The sequence below is a fragment of the Rattus norvegicus genome, chromosome 1 (genome assembly GCF_036323735.1).
Source record: "Rattus norvegicus strain BN/NHsdMcwi chromosome 1, GRCr8, whole genome shotgun sequence".
NCBI lineage: Eukaryota > Metazoa > Chordata > Mammalia > Rodentia > Muridae > Rattus > Rattus norvegicus.
Window position 1 is genome coordinate 193,432,992 of NC_086019.1, and position 20,740 is coordinate 193,453,731.

General features: G+C 43.0%; 1 pseudogene; it reads right to left on the reverse strand.

Moving 5' to 3' along the window:
• The window catches only part of Parl-ps1 (presenilin associated, rhomboid-like, pseudogene 1), a 49,412-nt pseudogene extending 35,171 nt beyond the window's left edge, over positions 1-14,241 (reverse strand).
• Positions 14,242-20,740: the final 6,499 nt, after the last annotated feature.

Below are 20,740 nucleotides of genomic sequence, written 5' to 3' on the forward strand. Positions count from 1 at the left end.
CTTCAAGTTGTATTAAGGTATGTGTTTGTATTTTCAATTGTTAATTCTGTACCAGCAGAGAGCTAAGTGCTGGCAAGATCTTGGTAATCTGTGGCAGGATTTCTATGGCCCATCTCTGGGTTTTCTATTTGCAAATGTTTGTCTTTCCATAACTGCCCAAAACATGAAGTCCTCATGACCTAAAAACAACCTAAGAGATATTCTGCAATTGTCTCAATTCTAATTGGTTATAGTAAAGATCTGACAGCCAATAGCTGGGGCAGGAAGTACCTTCTGGGCAGGCAGAGCCTAAGGAGAAGGCACCAGAGAGGAGAGAATGGAAGAGACAGGGAATGGAGCAGGATAAAACAGAACAGGAATAGGAGCGGGGGTGAGGGGTGGGGAGAAGGGGTGGTGGTAAAGAGCTAGTCACATGGGGGGGATGTGGGCTGGGAAGTCAGGTTAAGTTAGAAGCTAGCTGAGAGTCTGCCAACCAGCTGAGAGTCTGTAAGGCCAACAGCTTTAAACAAAATTGAAGTTTCATGTCTTATTTAAACTGCAAGGGGGCCCTGAAACCCCACAACAAGAGACAAGTGGTCTAAACAGCAGTTAATCTTTGGATGACTCCTGTCTTCTCTCCCATCAATGAGAAGACTATTTCCTTCCTTCCTAGAGAGGAGAAAATGAAGAATTTCCACAATATCAGACTATCATATTCATGGGGAGATAACTCTGATTAAGAACCTTTACTGCTCTTACAGACAACTGGAGTTCAGTTCCCAGCACCCACATGGCATGGCTCACAGCCGCCTGTACCTTCGGTTCCATGGCACATGCGCACGCACATACACACACACACACACACACACACACACACACACACACACACACATGAAAAAAATTAGAATACAGGAAATAAGGGCTGAATAGTGTACTCTCTGTCCTCTGACCATGATTAACTCTTGTGATGCTGATTGTTAGAAACTCTGCCCACTATGACTGCATAACAGCGGCAGAAGGAAGACTTACTTCTTCATCAGAGTCTCCAACGCCCCATTGATTCATGGCTTTAATGAAGTTTGTAGTCAACCTGCGCCAGCACATGGACATGGCTCCTGATATCCCACTTCTCTATAAGAACAGTTAGGGAGAGCCTCCAGCATGGAAGACAAAGTCACAAACAAAAACAACTTGGAAGACTAAGCTATGACTGAAGAAAGGGAGATGTTGTGAGTTCTACATTCACTATTCTTAAGGATATAAAAGAAAGTGTTGGAAAAATGAGACAAGATAATGATGTCATTAGGAGAAACACTCTCTCAACAATGATAAGGCCTTTGGAGATTAAAAGACAGAAATCTGCTAGAGTATTTGGAAGATAAAAACTTCAGAATGTGGAGTATAAAATGCCCGGTGCAAACAGGAAGAGAGGACAGGAGCTTGGAGCAGTTGGCAAGGCTTACAATATCTGAGTACCAGGAAGCCTAGTAAGTGGTGAAGAAGAAAACAGAAAGGGACATCATTTTGTGACATCTATCAAGTAAGTTTTGTGACTTGCCCACAGAATGTTGAGTACCAAGGGTGAAAATCAACACACATGGTGGAAGTTTGAGAACTGGGAAGAATCAAGGAGCTTGTGACTTTCAAAGACTAACACCTAGAGTGGTTCTATTCTCTATCAGAGCTGTCATCTCGTAGCCTGTGGACATCAGGTAGCCCAGGATAGCTTGTGATATCCCAGTGTCAAGCAAAATAAACATATGTATGTTCTTATAACCTGAAGGCCATGGGATGGACACTTAAGGACAATTCTTAACCTAGTATGGCCTAGACAATTCAAAAGATTGAGTTTCTATATGAATCAGGATGTTTCCGTTCCAGAGAGAAGTTATTCACAGTAGATGTTAGTGTATGACTATGTCCCCAGCCTTGCCTACTGTCCCAATGTCAGGATCTGTGCACAGTGGTTTGATGGCTTCTAGGATAAACACCTAAACCTCTGGCTGAAGACTCCCTAAGGGCATTCAGGTGAGCTTATACCCAAAGGAAGCCTTCAACTTCCTTGTCCTTCAGTAATGCATCTCTGGAGCATCCTCTCCCATGAGTTTCCAGTAGAGACTAAGTCAGCTACCCAATATGGAAACTTGTCCATTAACACCACTCTGCAAGTTTCCTGCCTGTGCCTGTCTTACTCCACTGCTGACGTTTCCTGGTTAACTTCCCAGAAAAGCTCACTAGGCTCACTTCTTTGTCACAGAGTTCCTTTGTGGAGAAATGGTAATGAAAATGGCTGCTAAGCAATCAAGCATCGCCTTAGATCAAAGACATCTTCCGACATACAATGTTTCTCCACAAAATTCCATCTGGATTTTGTTGTTTTGTTTTTTGGTGTGTGTGTGTGTGTGTGTGTGTGTGTGTGTGTGTGTGTGTGTGTGTGTGTGTGTGTGTGTTTGAGGAACATACCAGAGAATGTGTTCTACAAGATGATACCACAAATCAAGAAAGAGGCAGACATGGATACAGGGAGCAGACTCTGATACAAGAGAGAAGACAGAAAGGTCTGGGAAACAGCTGGTTTCTGGGTTCCCCAGAGCCACTAATTCAGCCTGGAGGATCTCTGAAAGCGCTGCAAGAGTTTCCTCAGGAAGACAAACTTGAAAGTATTGATTATATTGTACCTCTTGGGACGATGTTCACACAGATGTTTATGCAGTTGATTTTAAAGTAGTGATAAGACACATAGTGTACTGTGCAAACAGGGGAATGGTAATTAACAACTCCAGGGAAAGTCAAGGTAGCTATGTTGACAATAATAATATTAGGAACAGCAAGTGTTAATAAAACCCTTGGGAATTCCATGGAGGGAGAGGTGGGAAAGGTCCTCATGGGCTGGAGGAAATAAAACCTTATTTATTGTTAGAGTTAAGGCAATAGAAATAGCCTAACACTGAAAAATCAAGGCAGAAATTCAAATATAATATTTATAGACATAATAGTGAAAATGAAAATACTTGGCATAAGGGGTAGACATGGTTACCTTTAGATGACCCAGAAATGGTAGAAAGAGATAACTGTCTAAGTTGGGGTGTTCAACTCTCAGCCCACAGGCCACACACAATTCAGGATATCTCTGACTATAGCCCATCATGAGATCCTAAACCTTCCTCAAACACTATGGAATTTCTTTCTGTTATTAACTTTTGTGATTCTGGAGCATGAACTTTGAAAATGACAGTCGTGTCACAATGTCATGCAAAATAAATGCATGCTCTCACAACCAATGGACACAAAGTAGGGACAACAAAAGATATGCCTGAGACTCTACTGTTCTTTCTGTGCAAGGGCCATTGAATGCATTGGTTTGCGTAATCTGCCTAGCTAGACCCCATGGTCCTCGATAACAGAGACCCAGGGGCTATGCTAACTGAGCTGGGTACTCTAAGTGCTCAATAGTCAGCTCTGGTGAACAAGGTGTTCCCCTAGTGCTTGCTGAGCATGTGAAAGAAGGGCAGCCAGCCCCAGAGAGTCACCAGGGCAGTGTGTAAGGCATGTAGAGGAACTAGTATTTAAGGAGTGTCTGAGGAGGAAGGGGTAGACAGATGAGGTTCAGAGAGATACACAGAGTTAAAAGAATCAGCTTTGTAAAGTCACAGGGATCTAAAGGGCTCTGGACATGCACACACACTTGTGTGCATGTACATGCTAAGAGAGAGGAGTGGCCAAAACTAGGCTGTTTTAGGAAGATGAGGGTAGAAGGAGCCTTTGGGACACTTTTAAAGCCTCAGGTTTTTTCAAATCTGAGGATTAGAATGGGGGAGTTCCAAAGCTGAACTCCCATCAGAATCATTAAGAGGGTATCTTAAACATCCATATTCTTGGGCTAGAATGCAGGAAACTTATTCATTACAAGACCCCCAGGTATTACAGTACAACCTGGAGACAGACTGAGGGTCAGCAGATGGGGAGGTGAAATCTGGCTAACACAGGCAAAATCCATATAAGCCTTGCCCTAAAGTCCAGAACGGGTATATTTTAACCTATTTGAGCCATCTACCTCTGTGTTGATTTAAACCACTAACAGTATAAAAGTTATTATATGTAATATATATAGTAAGAGCTTTTTATTATGACCGAGTCAGTCCAGTAATTGTTGAAATGAAGTAATTTGAATATGAAATCTGAAGATGATTTCATTTCATTATTGGAATTTAATTCTTCCTTACTCTTAAATTGCTGTGAAGAGATATCATGGCCAAGGCAATTTATAGAAGAAATAATTTTTTTTGGAGACTTACAGTTTTGGAGGGTGAGTCTATGACCCTCATGGCAAGGAGCATGGCCACAGGCAAACATGGCACTGGGGCCATAACTGAGAGTTTATATCCCAATGAGAGAGAGAGAGAGAGAGAGAGAGAGAGAGAGAGAGAGAGAGAGAGAGAGAGAGAGATCTGAGAATGGTATGTACTTTTGAAACCTCAAAGCCTACACCCAGTGACACACCTCCTTCAGCAAGGCCATATCTCATTAATCCTTCCCAAACAGTTCTACCAACAGGAGACCAAGCATTCAAACATATTAGAATGGAGGCCATTCTAATTCAAATCAACACACACACTTTCTAACTTTCTTTCTTCTGTATGTTTATAACTCTGAAATAAATCCTGATGTGTGCTAATGTGTTTTAATATCTACTATTTAAAATTGATGCTATTCAATATAGGTAATTTCACTGCAAGAAAATGTTTTTAAAATAACTGAAGAAAATAACTTTATATGCAGTTTGATTTCTACTTTGATATATAATTTAGTCTTATCTCACTTCAAATCGACCAATATCCACTGGGCTCCCGCTCTATGATGAACCTGCACTCAGGAAGCAGGGAACCAACTTGCTGGAAGGGATTTAAGAAAGCACAAGCCAGGATCCCTACTGAAGGTCTACTTGTGGATTAGACTAAAGTGTATGAAAAACTGGAAAGGGTTCCAAGCAGTGGGTGGGAAGATCCAGCAAATGGTGGGCTTGTGTAGCTACAGGAATTCAGATGTGAACTGTAGACTTAGCTGGGTCCGGGAAGCTTCCTGCAAGAGATAGGGTCTGGGATGGCCTTAGAGTTTGGGTGAGATTTCACTGGACAGACCTAAGCAGAGAGACTCCTGATTCTGGGGGCAACTAAGGATGTGAGTCCAGACCCATATGGGAGAGTGAGCAGACTGAAGGTGAGTCCTTCCTTGTCAATCACAGGAAGTGAAACCAGACAGATGTTGAGGATGTAGCCATGAATGACCCTGGACACTAGGATTCAAAATGAGTGGCAATAGGGAATGGTCATGAGATTGATTAGACTAGAGAAGTGACAGGTAAACATAGAGTTCCACACATGCTCGTGTAGGGGAAAAGTCTCTCATGGGTTAAGAAACCAAGATGACAAACAGACAGGAGATTCATGTAACGGGTAAGTGTAAAGGAATGGAATTCTGAGTGAGAAGTCAGTAAGAAAGATTCCAGAATGGAGGAGTTCTTATGGTCATTGGAAAGAAGATGCTGAAGGACAGTGGGTTAGCCTTGCTGAAGGACAGTGGGTTAGCCTTGGAAGGATGGAATTCAGCACAGCTTTAGGAGTCTGGGATCGGCAACTCAGGGCACATCTCTTGGCAGTCTTATCTTCAGAATGGCTTAGATGAACTGCCTTCATCCTTGTGATTTTTTTTTTCTTCTTGAGTTGCGCTGATGGTGTGGTTCATGTCATATGCCCCTCCTTTGGGCTGAAGAAGAATCTATGGAGAATTTCTGACCCATTTCAAGGGCTAGCTTCTTGATGGAGGTTAGGAGAAATAATGATGCAGTTAAACTGATGATCCAGGATGTCTGGTGTGAAGCCTAGGTCTCCACTGACTCTCTAGGAGGCCATAGATACATAGTTTTGCCTCCATGTTAAACAGAAATTGTTAGCATTTTGTCTAAGCTCCACCCACAGTTACCTGGCAATAGCCAGGTATGTCTGATTCACTATAAAAGAGGCTGCTATCCCCCTCCTCACTCTCTTGCTCTTGTCTCCTTGCTCCCATTCTTTCCCCATTCTCCCCCCTCTCTCTCCACATGCTCATGGATGGCCTCTACACACTCTCTCTCTCTCTCTCTCTCTCTCTCTCTCTCTCTCTCTCTCTCTCTCTGTGTGTGTGTGTGTGTGTGTGTGTGTGTGTGTGTGTGTGTGTGTGTGTGTGTGTGTGTGTGTTTGTCTTTCTCTGCCTCTATTACCCTCTCAACTCTCCTCCCCATGCCCTGAATAAACTCTATTCTATACTATAACGTTGTGTGGCTGGTCCCTCCGGGGAAAAGGATGCCTTAGCATGGGCCCCAGAGGTACTCCCTTCCCCCATACCTCACCACACATCCACCAAAACACATCCCCTTTCTCTTTATCTTCTTATAAACATCAGAAATACTGATGTAAAATGTTTGCTTAGTTTCTAGTATGAAAGAGATACTTCAAAAATGGTAATTTAATCCTACGATAAAAATCTCCAATAACTCCATTTGGACCAATTCCAGATGAGTTCTGGCCAGCCTAGACTTTGCTTTTTTAACTTTAACTCCAGGAGTTTCACTGCAGCTTCTAAGCTATGCTTGAGATCAGAATAAGCCTCTTCCTGGCGAAATGTGGACGCTGCCAGGAAGATAAACAGTCTGCCCCAGGCTCTGTACAGTTCACACACACAATGACCTTACAGGGTGCTGGGGATGGCCACCTCCTGGTCTCAGTGTTGCTTCCTACAGGTGACTTCAGGCACATTGGCCCCCTGACGTGAACTTCATTTTCTTCCTCTATAAAAAGAGGGCTTCATTCAAATAATGATAAACACTTCAGTGCTGTTTTTCAGAATGTCAAGTTCTTTACCATCTATCATGATACTTGATTTGTCAAGTGTAGCCCTCAATCATTGTATAAACTTGATTGAAATCCCTGCAACCTCCATTTGTCAAGGGGAACAGCTGGTGTCTTGATGTTCTCATGGGCCATGGGCAGATGGGATAGAGCGATCCTTCTCCAGGAGCCTACAGGTACCACAGCCTCCTCTCGGTAAAGCAACGAAGGAGAGGAAGAGGGCAGCCAAGCATGGCACAGCCCTAGAGAAATGGGTCTGAACTAATGAGCTCTGCTGGCTTACCCACATCAGGAAATGAGGCGGTGGTATAGCATCTTAGGAGCAAGGCCCTTTAGCCTTCCTGCACAAATGATACCAGATGTGCACCCTGTTTCAAGAGGAAGACATTTTACACATACCTTCTTTTCCCTTCTCAGAATCCAGCTTACCTTTGCATGTTCCAAAGTGGACTTAGTTTTACTGGGGTGGGGATGAGAGTAGAGATCTGTCCTCTATGTCCATCCGTCCTCTCTATTCCACACAGCTTCACTGAGTAAATAGTTCCTCCTTCATGACTCTTGATGCAAAACATATCATTGGATTCTTCTACCTTAATAAATTTTCACTTATTTCTATCAGGTTTTTTTTGTCTCCTACCTAAGGTCACAGTTTGGGCAGATGGTGAGGGATTTTGGAGGTAATCCATTCCTTTATTAACACAAGGAAATTGAATTTTCGAAAGGTTAAGTGATTTTCTCCAGGCCACAGGGCAGAGAATTCAGAATCCTGAGAGTCTTGAGGCACCCTTCACACTTGAGCAGTCTGCCCAGAAAGAAAGCTGTAGGGCCTTGTGATCTTTTATTACCTTGGGTGACATTTTGTGAACAGTGTTAAAGAGGTCCCAAGGAGCTGGGCTGAGAAGAGAGGGCATGGGAGTACAGATGGCATTGTAAGATCAGGCCTGGGCTATACATCACAGAAGGCTAGCCAAAAACAATATTAGGGAGTCTGGTTTTGCAAAACTCTCTCCCCCAATCAAAGAGTGGGATGAGGGGTAGGACAGTCCCAGCTTTCTGAAAATTCAGAAGGCACCAGGAAGAGAGTCACCCCTGTAAGGATCTCCCTGAAGAGCTCACAGAGATGTGTGAGGGCTCTTTGGGGCCAGTATGGCACCTGGTGCATCACACAGCATGAAGGATAGGTGCCTTCAGTGTCTGGGTCCTTCAAGCAAGAGACAAAGGAAAGACAGGATTGAAATAGCTCAGGCATGCTTAAGGACTAAAATTCAACATGAGTCAGTCTCTTCATTCTGGGAACAATCTCCCTATTCAGACAAGGACTTGATATCCATCCCTCTACCTGACGAACTCCCTGGTGAGAGTTCTGTGATCCTGGGCTTCTGTCACCTCTCTCAACAGCTCTGGCTTCTGTGCATTTCTCCTGTGACTTCTCTCCTTCTGTTTGGCTATATAGCATAGAAAGTTAATACAGTTCCCGAAAGATCATGGCAAAGGCCAGCTAGATTCAATCCACCAATGTTGTGTCAGGTGCCAGTCAATCCCCACACAGCTCAGATGGGGCCCCAAACACCTCAACTCAGACAAAGATTTAAACGTCCCACATCCCCTAGAGAGGCCTGTGGGCTGCTTCTCTTGGGCCCTTTCAAGGTTGGAGATAGTTTTTATGGGACTCAGTGGCAGACTCTGCTAAAAGAACTTAAGGTTTATACGAATACTCTCAGCAAATGGTTGTTTATGAGTAGCTCCCCATGAAAACAGAGTCAGTAACAGAAAAGGCCTGCTGACAAAGAGGGTGACCATAGAGAAGAGGGAAGAAGCAGGGCAAAGCAAAGGGGGAGTCAGGGGTGTATGTCAGCGTTGATTCCCATGATTCCTGTTTCCATTCTTTAGTTCACGATTATGGATGTAACTTCTGTATTTTCACGCTTAGTTCGTACTTACTATTCTCTCTCCCTTTCTAGTGTAGATGTACTCGTGAATGAGAAGAGATTGTTCTGGGTTTCACCTGCTGCTGTTGCCTTGATTCTTCTTCTTCAGCATAAATTTCATCATGGTTTGCCTACCTTGATGTCCTAGCATGAAGGAAAGTCATATATTCTGTTAGTCAGTCTTTGCCAGAAGAGTCGAAAAATTCCTGTAATTACCAAAGGCCGAAGTGCACCTACACCTTCTGACTCACTTAAGTGTCAATTGAAACATGAACTATGTTTTTAGTTACTCTATTCCAGTTGGGAGAATATTATCTAGAGGTGAGAACTCATTTTAAAACATCTTTCTGTATTAAATTTATCACATTCACTCTCTGAAAAAGGTTGCTTCCTAATTCCTTGAGCCCCTTAGCTATATTTTCTGGACTCTATTACCTATGCACCTACCCAGTTCCCTGAAACAAAGCCTGTGTTGAATGTTGTCAGCCCAAGGATCTCTGTGGCTTACTATCTGACACTTGCTCCCCTCAGCTACCCCACAGCCATATGTCTGTGATCTTCCCAGGGGGAGCCATGTGCTACTCTGCTTGGTAACAAAATCTTTAGTGCGGTCATGGTAAATGTGGCATTGAAAGTGAGGCATTCCAACTTTCACAATGTCTGTAAATCAGTGAAATTCCCAGGGAGCAAAAGTAAACGAGGATTGCCAGGGGTGTGTGTGTGTGTGTGTGTGTGTGTGTGTGTGTGTGTGTGTGTGTGTGTTGGGGGCGGGTCTTGATTAATTAATACAGCAAAGAGTTCTCAGACTGGATGGATACTCACCAATGTAAACTGCTTAATGTCACTGATGTGGGTATCTTCAGTTGGGATGGTAGATTTTATGCTACGTGTATTTTAGCACAATTTTTAATTGTGGGAAACGTTTCTAGGAATATTTATTGGCTTTGTCTTAGGTTTATTTAATCTTGTTTTTATAGAGTCTCTCTGTGTAGTTCAAGCTGGCCTCAAACTTATGATGCTCCTGGCTTTGCCTCCTGAGGGTTAGAAATGTATGGCATCATGTCTGACTTACCACTTCTAATGGTTAATCTTATCAACTTAATGGGATCCGGATCCATCAGAGAAGCAAACCTCTGGGTGTGTCTGCAAGGGAGTTTCTGAATCAGGATCCTGGAGGTAGGAAGATCTGCCCTAAATGTGGGTGGTGTTGTTCCCTAGCCTGGGAACTCACACTGCACATACAGAAGAAAGGATTCATCGCTCTGTTTCCTGACTGTAGATGTAATGTGACCAGCTGCTCCTGACCCCATGAAATTCCCCACCATGGTGGACTGTGCTGTGGAATACTGGGCCAAAATAAACCCTTCCCCGCTTAAAGTGTTTTTGTCAAGTATTTGTAGCAATAAAACACATTACCAAGACATTTCTTTTTCTTTATTTTTTCCTCTGAGTCCATTGGTGACTTTTTAGTCAAGCTTTGGATCTGGTAGATTTAGACACGGACTGGGCATCTGAGTACTTTTTAAGAGAGCCAAGTAGTTCTGAAATCTTCTGGAGAGACCTTCTAGAGAGTCTACTAGACTAGAGCAAATCAAGACCAAAAATGAGATTGTCTGCTATCACACTGTAGTAAATTGCACCTTGTTGTAAAAATATAAAAATAAAAAGTATTGTTGGTCTTTTACCCCGCTAGGTCCGCACCGTGCTGCCCCAAGGTATCTGCTAGATATCTTGGCGGACACACATCCCAGCCGCACACTTTCCTACACTCAAACCCTCACATAAAAGAACACAGAACACAATAATCTTAGATCCAATTGGTAAGATATAATTGCCCACTTAAACATACAAAGCCCGGTACCATCCATCCCTTGAGAACATTAATAACAACCTATAGATACACAGAGCAGAATCTTAACATCACCTGCCATCTTGTCATGCCATGGCTTCTCTCCTCCTGTCTCTTCCTCTCTCCCTTAGTCTCCCCTCTCTCCGTCTCTGTCCTGTTTCCTCCTTTCCTCTTCTAGTCTCCTCCTCTTCCTTCAAACTTCTCTCCCGCCCATCCTTCCTTCTCCTCCAATGACAGGCCTCCTTCTATCCTGTACCTGCCGCTCACAAGTACTTTACAAATTCAATGGAGAGGTGGTTCTAGTGAAGTCACCTGAGTTCTGAGTCCTCAACTAGGCTGCTGTCCTTGGGGCAGTGGAATTAGCATCAAAATACAGTAACTTCAGGGCAAACCACAACAGCACCTTCTGTGGATTCTGTGTTTCATTCATTCAGGAGCCCCTTGGGCACAGACAGCTGTTCTGCTTGCCCTGTGCAGTCACCACAGCACCACCAACCTGGGAAATGGCAGCATTCCAGAAAGAGCTATTGAATTGAGATGGGAGGTGGTCTTACCCATTGGATGTTAAAGGCTATGCTCCTCTAATCCCTGGGAAGCGTGCTTTCTGGGAAACACCAGCCAGTTGAGTACTCCGGCCAGCTCTCCCTGGCCTTGCAACATGAAATACATCCTTGGGGAGTAGGGGCTCATGAAGTCCTCGACGGAATCATTAGAAACCTCCCTGAGCCTACAACCTTCCTCAAAGGAATCATTTTTGTGGTGTGAAAGGTTAGAAGCTGTAAAACAAGATGAATCAAAGTAGTCTCGCCCCTCTTTAGAGTCTTCTAACGTTGGTTCTTTCTGGTCTACAAGACAGAACCAAGTGCCCCATGACAAAGGTGTCTTGTGAGCACAACCCCTGCTGAGGAAGAAACGCCTGGGTTATGTGAAGGCACAGTTAACTCTGTGGATTAGTAAAGCCACATTTTCCCATTTGTTATGGAGAAGATATTTTCAGGAAAATAAGCAAAGATATATCAGTTCAAAAAGTGACATGCTATTGTACTGTAGTCTCAAGTCTCTGTGTGAAACGTATTGTAACCATAAAAAGAAATACAATTTCACATCAAAATGCCTGATTTCAAACCCACAAGATATTTGTTATGAGTGATCAAGATTGCCTGCCTTTTAATGAAAGTAAGATACTATTCTTAGTTTGTTTGTTTGTGATTTAAGACAGGATCACACTATGTTGTCCCAGTTGGCCTGGAACTCAAAGAGATGTCTGCCTCTGCTTCCTCCAAAGTACAGGGATAAAGGCCTTGTACCACCATGCCTGGCATAAGAAACTAGGTTCTTGGAAAATCACTAAGGCTGTCAACTTTGACTTGACAGTGTAAGTCTTTGCCTTAGCAGGGACTAATTTATCTATTTATTTATTCAACTAATAGCTACTGTGTGCTGGATACCATATGAGATGCTCCGAATCTTGGAGAATATATGAACATTTATGTATGTCTCTGACTCCCCACAAAGAACTTATGTTTCTTGCAAAAACATACATACATACAATACACACACACACACACACACACACACACACACACTGGACAGAGTCAGCAATATGAATACTTTAAATAGCTATGTTGGGATATTTGACATGGATCAATTGTACACATCTAAAGTGTTCAATTTTATAAAATTTGGCATATGCACGTCTTGGTGGTACCATGACTGCAGAGAAGGAGAAACATAGCCACCCCTTCTGAAGTATTCCTTTGGTCCCTCTTTAATTCTGTCTGTTCCTATCCATTTCCCCATCCACGAACAACTATTATTATTGCATTTTTCAATACAGATCAGCTTGCAGGTTTTAGCTTTTTTATAAATAGGACCAGATATTACATACGCTTGGCTCCGTTCATTCAGTATAGTTATTTTGAGCTTCACCCATGAGGCTGGATATCTTAATAACTCATTTCTTTGTATTACTTAGATTATATTACATGCATATGGAGGAATTTGTTTATTCCTTCACTTTTGATGACATTTGGATTGTTTTGCAGCATTCAGTTATTCTAAGTACAGCTGCTATGACTATTCTTGTAGAAGTCTTTGTATAGCTATAGACAGTCAGAAAAAGAACAGCTCTTTTTACATGATATTCTTATATTTAACTTTTAAAATATAAACTGCCATACTGGTTTGCACCTCAGAAGTGATGCACAAAACTTCTATTCCCTCTGTATCCTTGGTGCAACAATTCAATTTACTTCAGCCATTTGCATTATGATTTAAATCTGCATTTCCCTGATGATTATCTGAACATAGTAATCATTTAACAATGATTGTAACTGCCTTAATGGAGACAGACATAGCTTTGTATATGTGAGAACTGGTTCTCAGCTATTTGGCTGCCCTTACCACACCATTCTGAAAGCCCCCACTTATCTTGCAGAGGATTTGGTCTTCAGATGCGTTTGCCAGTCAGCTGGGAATAATGTAATGTTCTGTGCTTCCATTTTTAAAAAAGATGGTCGAATGCTCTTCATTTGGAGATGGATATGCCTAAATATTTCTCTAAAGAGGACCCTTTTCAGCTCAGTGAACTTACAGGAGTCAAGACATTGGCTAAGTTTTCCTGAGATCTCTGTCCCCAGTTTTGCCTCTCCCATTCTATTTGTGTCAGCCTTTTCTGAGGAATGCACTTCCTTAGCAAATGGGATGCTCAGAGCCATTCTGGAATTTCAGCTGACACAGGACCAGGACAAAGTCATGGCTTGGTGTGATTGCAAAGCAAGGCCATTGGTCCACAGGCAGTGTTGACAGTGTGTGTGTGTATGTGTGTGTGAGTGTGTGTATGTGTGTGTGTGAATGTGTGGTGTGTGTGAGTGTGTGTGTGTAGTGTGTGTGAGTGTGTGTGAGTGTGTGGGGTGTGTGTGAGTGTGTGTGAGTGTGTGTGAGTGTGTGTGAGTGTGTGGGGTGTGTGTGAGTGTGTGTGAGTGTGTGTGAGTGTGTGTGTGAGTGTGTGGGGTGTGTGTGAGTGTGTGTGAGTGTGTGTGAGTGTGTGTGAGTGTGTGGGGTGTGTGTGAGTGTGTGTGAGTGTGTGTGTGAGTGTGTGTAGTGTGTGTGTGAGTGTGTGTGAGTGTGTGGGGTGTGTGTGAGTGTGTGTGAGTGTGTGTGTGAGTGTGAGTATGTGTGAGTGTGTGAGTGTGTGGTGTGTGTGAGTGTGTGGTGTGTGTGTGAGTGGGTGTGGTTTGTGTGTGTGTGTGTGTGTGTGTGTGTGTGTGTGTGTGTGTATGACTCAAGGAAAGAGAGGGAACAATAACTGGCTTACATTACTGGGGGCCTTCATGCTCTGACTTCTGTTTTATATGGTTTGGCCCAACACTGTGAACAAAGAATCTGGCTTTGACTGTTTATAAGGATTAGAACATTTAAGGCTGGCTCTGAAAGACAGGAGCCACCACACTTAGTCTCCAGATCTTCTCTGTCTCCCTATTTGAGTTTCTGTAGAAAGTGGGTGAAGCAAAGGTGCTAACAGGAGTCTGATTCTTCAGTGTTTTCTGGTTGGTAAGTTCATACACAGATACAATATATTTAGGTCATATCAACCCCCACTTCCTTCCCTAACTCCTCTTAGCCCATCCCCCATCTCTCTCCCACCTTTATGTCATCCCTCCCCTTCCTCCTCCTCTTTCTAACCCTTCGTTTATTTTTTACGGCTACTGTTTATTCTCTATAGTTTGTTATTCCTTGGTCAAAGGGAATGTTCATTTCTCCCATCTTCAAATATTCAAAACCACAATATATTTACAGTCTAATGAAGAATTTTTAAAGAGAGAGAAACTATAAAACAACACAGCTGAATGTCACTTGGGCATATCTTCAGGGAATATGAAGACATTGCCTGTTTCTAGAAGCCATTCCCAGATAACTTGTGAAAATGAGGGAAAGTAGACAGCACCTGGGAGCTGAGACAATCTCCATAGCGCATCCACGCGTCTGTTACCACTCCTGGTTCCAGGCATTTGAGAGTTAACATGGCATTTCTTGGTGCTTTCTCTTCCTCAACCAAATTATCTTCTCTTCTGCCGCCTAAAATGCCAATGTTGGGATGTAGTATATCTATCTTCGTATCCATGATTACATATTTAAAGTCGTATCCTATTTTTCATTTCTAAGAACACTCCTTCACAAGTAATTAATTTTGTTCTTAGCTTGTGAGGAAGCTTCTTAAATTGCTTGAAACAACATGGCCAAGTTCTCCTGAGTAAAGGGTTGTGTTGGCAGAGTTTAGGCTTGAGGTCCACCTCTAGTCTCATGGGAAAATGGCACCTATATGACAACAGGGATCCCTTTTGTATGTTCTTACAGAAAGGAAGAAAAAAAGAGTTCATGGATAGAGAAAGTCCCAGGAGGCTGAGGAAACAGAGGTCCTTCCTTTTCTTGTCCATATCTGAAGATCAGCTTTTTATACAGGACAACCTCTTCCCCAATTATCCATGAGTTCTTCACTTTCAGTGTTACAGACGCCTTCTAAACAGAATGAATTCAGCATCCACCCTTAGTTCAATCTGTACTAGTGGCACCTTCCTGGAGGTAAATGTTTGCTGAGCAGCAAGTCCAGGGCCACAGACTCTGAGCACTGTCCTTTTCCAGTTTGTAAGCAACCCTGCAAGTTGGACTTGCTTATACCAGTGCCCGGACAGAATTGTCATCCCTGCCGAAGCGGCCATACTGACAAGAGGCAGAAGGAAAGTCCACTCCCAATGTGTCCACTGCGCTGTGATGTGACTCATTGTTTTCTGATACTTCCTTTAAATATCTGTCCCATCCTAATAAGCAATTATTCTTCTCTATCTGACTGTGACAGTGCTACAGTGTAGGGGCCTCGAACAGGTTCATTTTCTCTGCCAATTACAGAATTAAAAGGCAGGAAGAAGCTCAGCCCTGCAGGCAGCGGCAGAGAAACCTCAAACACTACCGACAGGAGCAGAAGGAACCAGCAGTCAAAGGAGGGCTTTTATTAGGGATAAGGACATGTACAAAGACAGACAGACAGACAGACAGACAGACAGACACACTGACAGAGAGAGAGAGAGAGAGAGAGAGAGAGAGAGGACACAGAGAAAAAGATCTGCAATGCAGAGAGTAGACTCAGGAAGCTGAAAATTTCACTTTGTTCTTGAGGGCTGCTTCTCTTTTCTTTCCTTTTCTTTCCTTTCCTTTCCTTTTCCTTTTTTAAAAAATCTGAAGAGATGAACCCAATTTAGGGTTGATCAGTTTGAAGAGAGACAGGATGGCTGATTGGCCTACCACTGTTTCCTGATCATCCCTGGGACTTATTGAGTCAGTCTATCAGCAGGGAACCTAATGGCTGGAGAAGGTCTGCCAGGCCTTTGGTTTAAGCAGGCAGGCCTTTGTCTCAGGTGAAGAGGGAAAGGGAGAAGCTGACCATCTTGGAGATTTGCTGCCTTTATTACCTAGCCACGGCCCCTCTAATAACTGTCTGTCCAGCAGGGAGTCTACCTAATTCCTAGTCTGACTCCACGGCCATCACACAGGATAGCTTTGGACAGAGTAGCCTCTCTGTTCTTGTTCCTCTGCCTTGAGCATAATCTGCTTCTCATGTTGCAAATCACAGGGTTATTCTTTTCTCGGGGCCAAGGGAGGAAGAAAGGCAACCATCAGAATCAGCAGTCCACCACAAGATTCAGTTTGAACCCTGCCTCCAGCTGTTTCCAGTCATTTTTGCTGTAGAGCCAACTGGGAGTATTAAGCGTATGGTTTTCCCATTGTGTTTTCACCTTTACAAGAAATATCGGCCATCAAAGCTTCTACTTTTATCTTAGTTGGCAACATTAGTAGCTCAATCATTTGCCATCATCTTTAAGGGTGGAACCTTAAAAACATGAAAACTATTTTAGGAGAACACCTTGGCATTTGATCTGATATGGCTTGTTCCCTCTCAGGGGAGACATTGAAATGATCTGAGATGTGTGCTGTTCCCCTTCATCCAGATTGTGCAGAATATTCATGAGTAGGCTTTCAATATCCAAGGGGGATACATTAAATTTCACTCCTAAGGGAAGCTGTGTAGGTTCAGGCTGATAACTCAGATCATGTCTGGATTTTTCTAAGAGGATGGTTACTATTGGTAATCAGGCACCTCCATGGCCAGCCCAAGGGACCTGGCAACAACAGGACACATCATCACCAGCCGCCCAGAGGCAACAACACATTCCCATTGTCTCCTTGTGTCACATGTCCTTCTGCACATGAGCCACATCCCAGCTAAAAGACCGCCTCTCCACTTCTCCCTGCTCCTCTCCTTTTCTTCCTCCACCACCCAGAGGCAGCCTCTGTGCTCCCTTAGCCCCCCTTGTAAATAAACCTCCCATGTGAGACCTGTCACACAGTGTGATTTTGTGAATTTCTCAGCTTAGATCCAACAGTTGCCTCCGTCAGCGAGAAAGACACCACAAGATTCACAAAAATGAACTCTTCTGATTCATTTCTTTGGGGAAAAACATTCCTACAACATTCAGTGTTATGTTTGTCCTGAAGGACTTCTCAAAGATTGATGATTCCACTAACTAATGTCCTCCTCCCTCTCTCCCAATTTTAGGAGGAGTGAGTGAATATTTTCTCTGCAGAGGCACTTCAAATGGGTAATTGCTTTCATGCCAGGCATTTCTGTGAAATTGGATAATAAACAGGGTCTTAAATTCTTTGTTTCCCTTGAGTTGCCCGAGCTTAAGAGAATTTCTATGGAGAATTTTATTTCTTAGGCTACAACTTTAATAACTTCATTTAGACCCTTGTTTGTTTCCCCTCCCTGATCCCAGCTGTACTTTTGGGTATGTAATGTACTTTCTCTGGCTATGGCTAGGAGGAAGCTTCTTGAAGTATTCATTTTCTTCTGAAATAGGAAATTCAATCAAGTCTCTTTCAGGAAAATAATGGGCATTTATTGATGGGCTCCAGGCCCTGCAGACTTTCCAGCAAAGGGCCAGATGGGAACTATTTTAGGCTTTGTCTAGTGTGAAAACAGCCCCAGACAACACCAAGTAAAGATGGCTGCATTACAATAAAACTTTATTTATATGCACTGACACTTGGATTTTATATAAATAAATTACCTTACTGATTTGGTTTTTTTTCCCTCCTAGTGCTTAAAAATGTAATTACCATTCTTTTCTTATATATAGTTCTTATGAATATCAGATTTGATCCACAAGCCAGAGTCTGTTGACTCATGTACTAATTCAGTGAATCAAGAAATATTTTGAGCAAACTACTTGGTACAGTAAGGAAAGTAGACATGACACCCACACATGTTTTGCTTTTAGCAGAGAAACTGTATAAAACGATGACATGAACTATCCATGGTATGGTTAAGGGGAGGCTTTTATTGTAGATGTGAGTGAGAACAGCCAGGGGCAACTGAAGGATCTACAGTAGAAACAGAAAGAAGTAGGCTGAACGCAGCCAGCAGACTGGACCAGGACGTGAGAGAAGCAGAGACAGACAGACAGACAGACAGACAGACAGATGGACAGGCAGGCAGAAATAAAGATAGATAGATGATAGGTAAATATTAAGAAAGGGAAGAGGAAAGGAAGGAAGATAGGTAGATGGATGAAGGGATAGATGGATAAATAGATACATAGAAAGAGATAGATGATAATAGATAGATAGATAGATAGATAGATAGATAGATAGATAGATAGATAGATAGATAGACAGAACATATAAAATAGGTTATAAGAAGAATGAGGAGCTGTGAGAAGCAAAGCCAGTGAACCAGAGGGAGTTTAGGGTAGGGTAGGAGGTTAAAAAGGGCTAGGATGCTAGCCTAGGCTTCAAAAGGTATTTGTATTACTGATGGACTCTGGAGGGTCAGCATGTGCTTAGTAGGTTAGCAAGCACTAAAGGTAGCCATCTGTCCCTTCTGCCAAAGAGAAGGGAATGCTTGTAGAGAGGAACAAGCTTCAAAGTTTTCTGAGGAGTGTTTACTTTTTTCTAACTGTCAGAAATCCTCCTGTAGTCCAGTTTGGACCCATTTCCTGATATTTGGACTGCCTTTTGGGGTTTTAGGAACTGAAGTTTTCTTGGGACCTAACGGAAATCACTTTGGAGAAGCTGGAAACGAGACATTCATGTGTAAGTGGAAAGGTGACTTATATTTGACTATGTCCCAGGCAGAGCTCCTGAAAGGCTGGAGTGTAAGCACTTCTCCAGTCTTCTCACGTGTTACCAGCAAGGTAGGAGTGTTGGCTTTAGGTGTCTGATGCTCCAGGCAACAGAGACAGGAACTATTTCTCAGTCTGTAAAGTACAGGGTCTTTACAGATTCCTATGAAACAGTGCAATCTGCAACCTCTATACAGATCAACCAATGGACTAATAAACAAATCACTTCCTTATGAATAAACAATTCTTCATCAATAAACTATTTTCTTAGAACTGCGTCTTCCAGTACGGTAATCATCAGTCCTTGTGTCTGTTTTAATTAAGATGTAAGTTAATAATATGCAATATAAAAAAGCCTAGTTTTGGGGTTGGGGATTTAGCTCAGTGGTAGAGCGCTTGCCTAGCAAGCACAAGGCCCTGGGTTCGGTCCCCAGCTCTGAAAAAAAGAAAAGAAAAGAAAAAGCCTAGTTTTTCTTTTGTACTAGCCACACTACAGTACTTACTGGACAGTGAAGAAATAGGTTTCCATGAGCATAATGCTTCCTTGGGTGGAACCTCTTTAAAATAAGGTAATTTTCTTTTTCCCTCTCCGAGTCCAGTTAAGCAAATTCATCTGGATGGTGTGAAGTCTGTAATCTCACCATCCCTCAGAATCAGGAAGCAGCAGCTTAGTATATGAGAAAGAAGATGGTGGCATCACTTTGGGGCAGCAACATGGTAGGACAGCCACTGATCATAAAAGTCCCCACAAAGTCCATCCTCAAAGGAAGGTGGGCAACCTGTAACAGCTGCAATACCCATCTATGTGGAAAGAAGTAGGAGAAGTCGGAAGGCATCTTGAAAATCACTGGTGAAGGAACTCCCACATAACTGGAAGATGGTAACCAGTTGTGTAGATTTGTGAACAATGGCTAACACTGGCAGATCCTGAAAATCAATGGGCAGTGCCTGTGAACCCCAAGAGAACTAATGCCAGGCTGTCTTTGCAGGACAGAAACTCAGAGCAAGAGCAAAAGCTCTGACTGGAGGGAGATGCCAGACGAACAGGCTGTGAGCAGGGAAGAACAGAAGAGCGAGGATAGACACCGGGCAGTCAGAGGACGAGCAGCTGCGGCTGCAAAATCAGCAGCCGGAAGAGGGGACGGGAAGTTAGACGTTGCTTTCTCTACCCTGTCTCCTGTTTAAGGATCCATATAAAATCAGTCCTTAGGAATGGGCGCCGATGACTCCAGGTGAAGTTCATTGAGAGCTAAATGGGAAAAAATGTCCTTAAAGACAATGGTGGTGCAGCAGAAGCAAGCTCAGAAAACCGTTGCTTGCTATTCCAAGATGAGTCAAGAGGTATTTGGAAAATGCGGTAAAACATGACCGTGCACATCCGTTAGAATTAGAAAACTCAGACTGGAGACTCCAGGCCTCGAGAAGAGTTAGCGAGTGTACATAAAGAATTTTAAGACAGATGTTAAACTATAAGAAACAATACTGGGTATAAAATGAAAAGAAACAGAGGGGGGTTGGAAACAATGATTTACCCATTTGTGGTCTTAAAACATTATTTCCTTCTAAAAGAGTTATGACTGATCCCAGCACAGCAGTGGGAAGGAGGGAAAAAAGCCTGGAGTCCCGAATCACACGAGGCAGCATCAAAACAATCAGGCAGCACGAGGCGGTGTCAGGAGGACTCATCATCAGCCTACTTGACCAGCCACTCTCTCTGTGAAGGCACAGAGAGCACAATTTGCTTCATAAGAGTAATAGTTAAACTGAATCAACATCCATCAAATATATTTGCGTGCATAAGCTCAATATAGTAGTTTAAAAGTGGCCAACTTTATAAGCTTCGGTTACCTTGTAAACGGATAATAACAGGAACCGTGTCCATGAGTGAGTGAAATAGAGGAGGAGAAGGAGAAACGTAAGGGC